The 6245-nt window shown below is 48.7% G+C and overlaps 1 protein-coding gene across 1 annotated transcript in view; it reads left to right on the top strand.

Annotated features, from left to right (window-relative positions):
- Window positions 1–6245, top strand: part of COL13A1 (collagen, type XIII, alpha 1) — a 92693-nt gene that overhangs the window by 59664 nt on the left and 26784 nt on the right. The window lies entirely within an intron of this gene.

Here is a 6245-nt window from a genome sequence, read left to right as displayed (position 1 = left end):
CCCCTGATCATTTTCGTGGCCCTCCTCTGGACCCGCTCCAACAGGTCCGTGTCTTTCTTATGCTGAGGGCTCCAGAGCTGGATGCAGTACTCCAGGTGGGGTCTCACCAGAGCAGAGTAGAGGGGCAGAATCACCTCCCTCGACCTGCTGGCCATGAGAAGGAGGGACAGAGAGTGGTCCCCCCTTCTCCAGTACAAAGCATTCATAATTATTGTTTTATTTTTATTACAGCTGAAAATACCATAGTTAAGTATCCTGCATGGGGTAGGAGGTGCTCACACTGCATAGGTCATGTATATTATGGTGTTAGACAGTATTTTACAAAATATAGTTCATGGGATGCCACAATTACAAAAAGTGCTTTTAAAAAAAGCATATACATATATCCCTGCTTCCAAGCAAGGACTAAACACCCAGAACAAAGTAACAGCAGTAAGCAGACTGTCTGAAGATGGTTTATTTTCCATTTACCACCAGTTAAAATACAAGGCAACCCTTGGATTCTCTATTTCTCCAGATAAGTTTGTTCATCCTATAGTCACTGCAGACTGAACGACTCTCTACACCCTACAGAACACCATGGCATGGGATGTAATAGCAGGACACAGAAACTGTCTTTGTTCCCAGCACTGTTGCTGTGGCACTCCAGCAGAGTCCGTCCTGCTGTACGCAACAGGCTTGAGAGGTACTGCTGATGGGAAATGGCCCTGGCTAGGGCAATCAGCTTGGTGAGAGTCAGGTGGGGAAAATGGGTTATGCCCCATCTCACCCAGAAGGCTTCCTGTGCCCTGGGCACTCCTCACAGAGCCCTGGGAAGACTCATCTTGTGTCTCTTGCTCTCTTTCTCTGTGTTTCTTGCTCTGCTTCCAGGGGGAGAGAGGCATGCCAGGGCTGCCAGGAAGACATGGCACTAAGGTACCTTGTAAACAGTGGAGTGACGCTTGTCTGCCTGATGTCACCCGTACCACTCAACTGTCCCTGATGCGCAAGCATCACCTGGATTTGTGTGTGTGTCTGTTGGTCAATGACTATCCTCAGCTGAATTATTTCTGCTTCTAAATTGCAAAATATAGGGCCTAATTTATGAAGGAGATGGTGGGGGAAGAAGTGTTTTACAAAGCAAATGGCATGCCCAGTCTGATGCTGTCTTGCAACATCAGGATCTTAATGCTTTATGCTAGTGAGAGCGGCCAATCGCTGACGTTTCTAGGGAATTGGCGTTTTGTAAATTCGGGGTCCCAAGTGACCGCTGCAACCTTCAGCGATGTGTGTTAGCCCCCTGCGATCTGTAGGGTTATGCAAGTGTGAACCTGGACTAATGCAGCGATGAATCAGGGTCAGTGTGTGAGCAAGACTGCATGCGTGTGCGTTGCAATTTTAGGATAAATACTAGAAAATAACATCATCTGCATTCACTGCCATTTAAAGGCCAAAGAGTGAGGAACAGGCATCCCAAATGCATGGTGAAAGCCTAACCCAAGCCACTTGCTGCACGTAATCCCTTTCATGACTCTAGCTCGTGTTCACTAAAACCTACTGACCCCTGAGACGTTCTGGAATGCTTTTTTCCCCTTTTATTGCATAGAATCCCTGATCTCCATCTTCTGTCCTTGTGTTTTTTAGCTTTGTCCCTGATTTCTGTTTCAGAAAGCTGAGAGGTATGATCCTGCTGCTCTCTGGCTCCCCACTCCTCCTTGTTTGAACTTTTCCAAGCTCTTTTCAAGTTGAACTTGGCTCCCAGTCCTCCTCTCTGCCTCATGTGCTACATCCCAACCCCTCTCATTTCCCACCTTCTAACACTACTTCACCTCCTTCCCTCTCCTTAGACCCTTGTTATCCCTCATACTTGCTTTTGTAACTGGACCTTTTCACCAGGACCTAACTAATACTAACACAGGGCATACAGAGATTTTAGAGCAAAGGGTTGATAGGGAAGACCTGCTTTTTGCATCTGTGTTGTCGAGGGAAGTGTGACTGTCCCTGTGGGAGCAGCTGCCTCCTGGGGTTTCGAAGCACCTGTCTCGGATTACAGGGCAGGCTGGACTCTCTGGTCTCACGGTGGTGGCTTGCTCAGCGCTGCAGAATGACTCCTGAATTGCAGTGCTTGGAAGTCGGGTTTTTTTTTTTTCCCCTAAGGTGGCTGGCTTCAGAGCTCTCCTGAAAACATTTTACTGCAGGGTTTGTCTTCTGTGATAAAAACAGAATGAGGGGAAATAGCAAGACCAAGGCTCTGGGGTACGAGCTGGTCCTTCTTGGGGTGCTTGAGCTGATGTATCTGGGATCAAGCGCTGACCTGGGTGTTTGGTCCTCAGTCTGTCTTTGCATTCCTCAGGTATTTGACACTGTTCTGCTTGTTGGCCTTTGATTCACTTGCAGGACTAAAACCGGGGGCGGGGGGGGTGTGGAAATCTGGTTGTCTTGACTGGGTTGTGCTCATGATGTCTGCCTTTGGAGAAGCTTTCTGGAAAGCAGAGCCACTGCCATAGGTGAACAACCTGCACAGGGAAGGAGGATGTGTGCTGTGTGGTGTTACAGCATTACTTCTGAGTTTTGGAAAGGAAAAGATGTGGATTTTGCCTTTTTAGTTCCACCTGGCTGATACTGTTTTGTTTTTAAAAGTTTGTGTCCGATTCATTTCAAACAAGGTGTTCCTGTCTTTCCTCTCTCTGCCAGGGCGCTCCTGGGATGGCCACCGCAGGGATGAAGGTCAGTTTTTCACTACACTGCAATGGCTTAAGTAGGGCACGCTTAACTCCATCAAGGGCTGGAGTTAGGAGAGCACAAGGCACAGGAAAATGGTCGGATAGCTCCCACTAAAGGGGAATATTAGAACTGCTATTGCTTTTGGCAGAGATATTAGACCCGTTTCCAGCAGCGCCCCTGCTTCTCCGCACCTCTCTGGGCAGAGAGGTTGGTGAACTCGTGATACTCCATAGCACTGTGGGGATGGCAACAGAGCAAAGGGCCAGGTGCAGATTTAGGGGGCTAGAAGTTACCCCGGGGATCCAAGATACATAATGAGACAATGACCTGTTGTCCTGATTCCCTCCAGCTGCTGGGGAAAAAAGACAGAAGTAAAGAAGTTATCTCCAGGGCTGGTGGGGAGGGTTTTCCTCCTTGATGCCACATTGATCCCGTATCAACACAGCCTCCCCCCTACCCCAGCTGCAACTTCAGCCTTGCTCTGCTCCTGTGCGCCCAGAGCCCTTAGGAGTAAGCAAATTCCTTAATGCCAGCAGGAGTCTTGTCTTACTATGCTCTCTTGTATCCAGTAAACCTTCTCCTGAAATACTGCAAGGTGGTTCCTCAGTTTCATAAAAGCCTCTTGTCTGAGGCTTGCTGGTTTCTTACAGCAGCCTAGGAGCTAGCTAATGAGGTTAAAACAAGCTCCAAGAACAAATAATAATACGCATTTAAAGGATCCTCATGCCCTTATTTACAAGCCCAAGGCCTCCATAGATGAATGGTCTTTCCTTCACTCTGATAGCTGTAGAAGGTTTTGTACTCTCTTCTGGTTTTTCACTTTATTTTCCTGTCTCTTCCTCACCAGGGCGAGCCTGGGACTCCAGGAGAAAAGGTACTCTCAGAAGGCTTTGCTCTAAGCCTGCACTTCTGGTTTGTTTGTGTATTTTATTTTTTTTCCCCTCCCAGCGCAGCTGAGGGAGCTGAGGAATGGCTCTGTACTTCCCAGTGCCCAAATCCAGGCCCTAATGGCACCTGCCAGTGTAAGCAAAATGGTAGTAGCATACAGTGATGCCAAGCGAGAGAGGGACCGTACTGCAAACAGATTCCCAACCTCCTGCTCATGTCTGTGTTGATGGGAATAATCTCCAACTGCTTTCCTCCTTTTCTCCCTACTCCACAAAATATGCACAGCACACTTTGATTAACCAGTATGTTCCCTCTCCCTCTTCCCTTTCCCCTTCTGCCTCCCAGTACTTCTGTGTCCACCAGAAGTCTTCCCACGTTACTGCAGGGGGTTGCTCTGTCATGCACCGTATGAACTGCCCTGCACAGTCTCCCCTGTCTCAGTGTAGCGTGACCTGGTTTGAGTTCCTGTGGTGGGCACGGTACAAAAATACCCCATCGCTCTCCGTCACTAAGCAGCCAGCTTGGTTTCTGAACAGCTGGCTCCTCTTGTTTGAGGCTTGCTGGGTTATGTTACAGTATGCAACAGCCATGTAACAGACATGTTCTCTGTCTCTTTTCTTCCCCACGAAGGGAGATCCTGGAGTCCCAGGGAGGATGGGCCCCCCAGGTTTGCCAGGGAAGAGGGGGCAGCGGGTAGGACACTGCGTGTTTGGGCTTGGTGTCCTGGCAGTGCTGTGCTGTGTTCCCTGCGAGCAGGAGCTGGCGGGAGCCTGCTTTGCGTTGCATTGTCTTGCTTGCGGGGAACTATGTGTCCTTTGCTGGCTCTTGCCCCCCTTGGTGAAGTGTGTTTGCGTGTTCCTGCTTGCAGGAGGTGGGGGGCTGGTGGCAGGCAGGGCAGCGTGAGATGCCTGGGATGTCATCTTGTCCTGGGAACGACTAAGGACAGTGCTGCATCTTTTGACTCCAGAAATAACACCCTAAACAGGGATTCAGTAATCTGACCTCCTCCCTCAAGAAATCTGCTTCTTTACATCATCTTTCAGGCAGCACAGGATGTTTTCAGTAGCCCTTATGGGCATGTGTACTGAAAACTAGTCCTTGAATGAAAAGTAGGATACAAAAGCTGAGCAAGGCAGAATCAGGGATTCACAGAGGCCTGGGACAGGATTAGAGATGATATTCTTACAAAAACCCCTAAGGCCAAACCTTTTCTTTGGGCATGAGGTGCTGCAAATGTTTTCCTTCTTTCCAGGGAGAGAAGCACTAATTTACAGCAGCAACGTGCATGCTGTGGCAGGGGAGGAAAGCTGGTTGGGGGCCTTACAGGTGGCTGGAGGCCAAATTACCTTAGAGAAAGGGGTCACTGCACTCTAGAACTGCCTAAAAAAAAAAAAAAAAGATTGCTGCTTGTTAATTATTTTCCATGGAGCCACTAGTGCATGTCTGTTCCTGGAGCACTGATGCAAGTCCCCTGCATGTCAGATGTGTGCCCTTGAGCTCTGATGAGACTGGTGTGTGACAGCAGCCTCTGCAGGCAACGGTGTGGCACTAAGAGGAACTCTTTGCAAGCCTGGCTGATCTGGTGGGCTGCTGTTGTGGAGAGAGCTAGGCACCTCCTGGGGGAAGGAGGTTTTGAATTGCTGTTTGTAATCTGTACAAGTTGTTAAGGTGTGAGGTGTGAAGATTGCAGGTAAGAACACACCTTTTTCTGATGATGCATTTGAAACATCTCTTCATGGTAACAGAAACCTCTGATATCAGTCTCTGTCCTGGCAAAATGCAAACTCCTGAACAGGACACTGTGGCTGGAATCCATGGGTTTAGCAGCTGGATAGAACTTAACTTCAACATAAAGACCACTAATTGAGCCCCAATAGTTAAAAGATGACCCAGATGTCATGGTGAACTAAGCAAAGTCATTTCACCAAGTGAATGTTGGGTGCTGGATACCCTCCATTGCTCACTGCCCTTTGGCATCCTCCATACTCCATGGTGCCTCCCGCAGCTCAGCCTGCAGGCCTTGCTCTCTAGGCACTGTATCAGGGGTTTTACACTGTCATCTTCTGTCTTTGCCATTTTTGCCACTCCTGTTTTCACTGCTTTTCACCACCACTGCATGTCACAGAGCTTGGCTGCTAACTAACTGAGGCACTGCACTGTTGTTTTTTTTTTAAGACCATGGTGAGACTGGGATTTGAAGTTAGGGAACGGGAAATGGCCCTTGGGAGAGGTGTGGGAGTGTTGGTTGTGAGATCTTTGCCAAAGCAAAGCAGTGTAATTCACAGTGTAATGAGGAGGTGTGAAAACTGGTATGGACTCAAGCAGCGGACAATTTCTGTGAAAAGAGCTGAACTCTATCAGGGCACAGAGAAAGTCCTGCACTCCAAATAAAATTTGCCCTGGGCAACAACAACTTCTCTGGATGTGTGGAATGGGGAGAGCTCGTGCTGAAGGGCTGACAGGGAAAAGGGTTTAGCAGACCAGAGTGATGAGGAAGATGCACAGGGGGTTCCTGGATGCCTTTCCCACTCACCTTCCTTTGGAGAGAAATGGCAATGATGTGCAGAGATAGTCAAAGGGACAGGAGAAAACATTCACTGGCCTGGGCAGGTACTGCTGGAGAATGCATTGTCTATGCCTAAAATAAAATCCCT

This window comes from Pygoscelis adeliae, unplaced genomic scaffold, assembly GCF_000699105.1.
Source record: "Pygoscelis adeliae isolate BGI_AS28 unplaced genomic scaffold, ASM69910v1 Scaffold4, whole genome shotgun sequence".
NCBI lineage: Eukaryota > Metazoa > Chordata > Aves > Sphenisciformes > Spheniscidae > Pygoscelis > Pygoscelis adeliae.
Note: the sequence above shows the minus strand (reverse complement) of the source record. Positions and strands in the feature narration are given on the sequence as shown.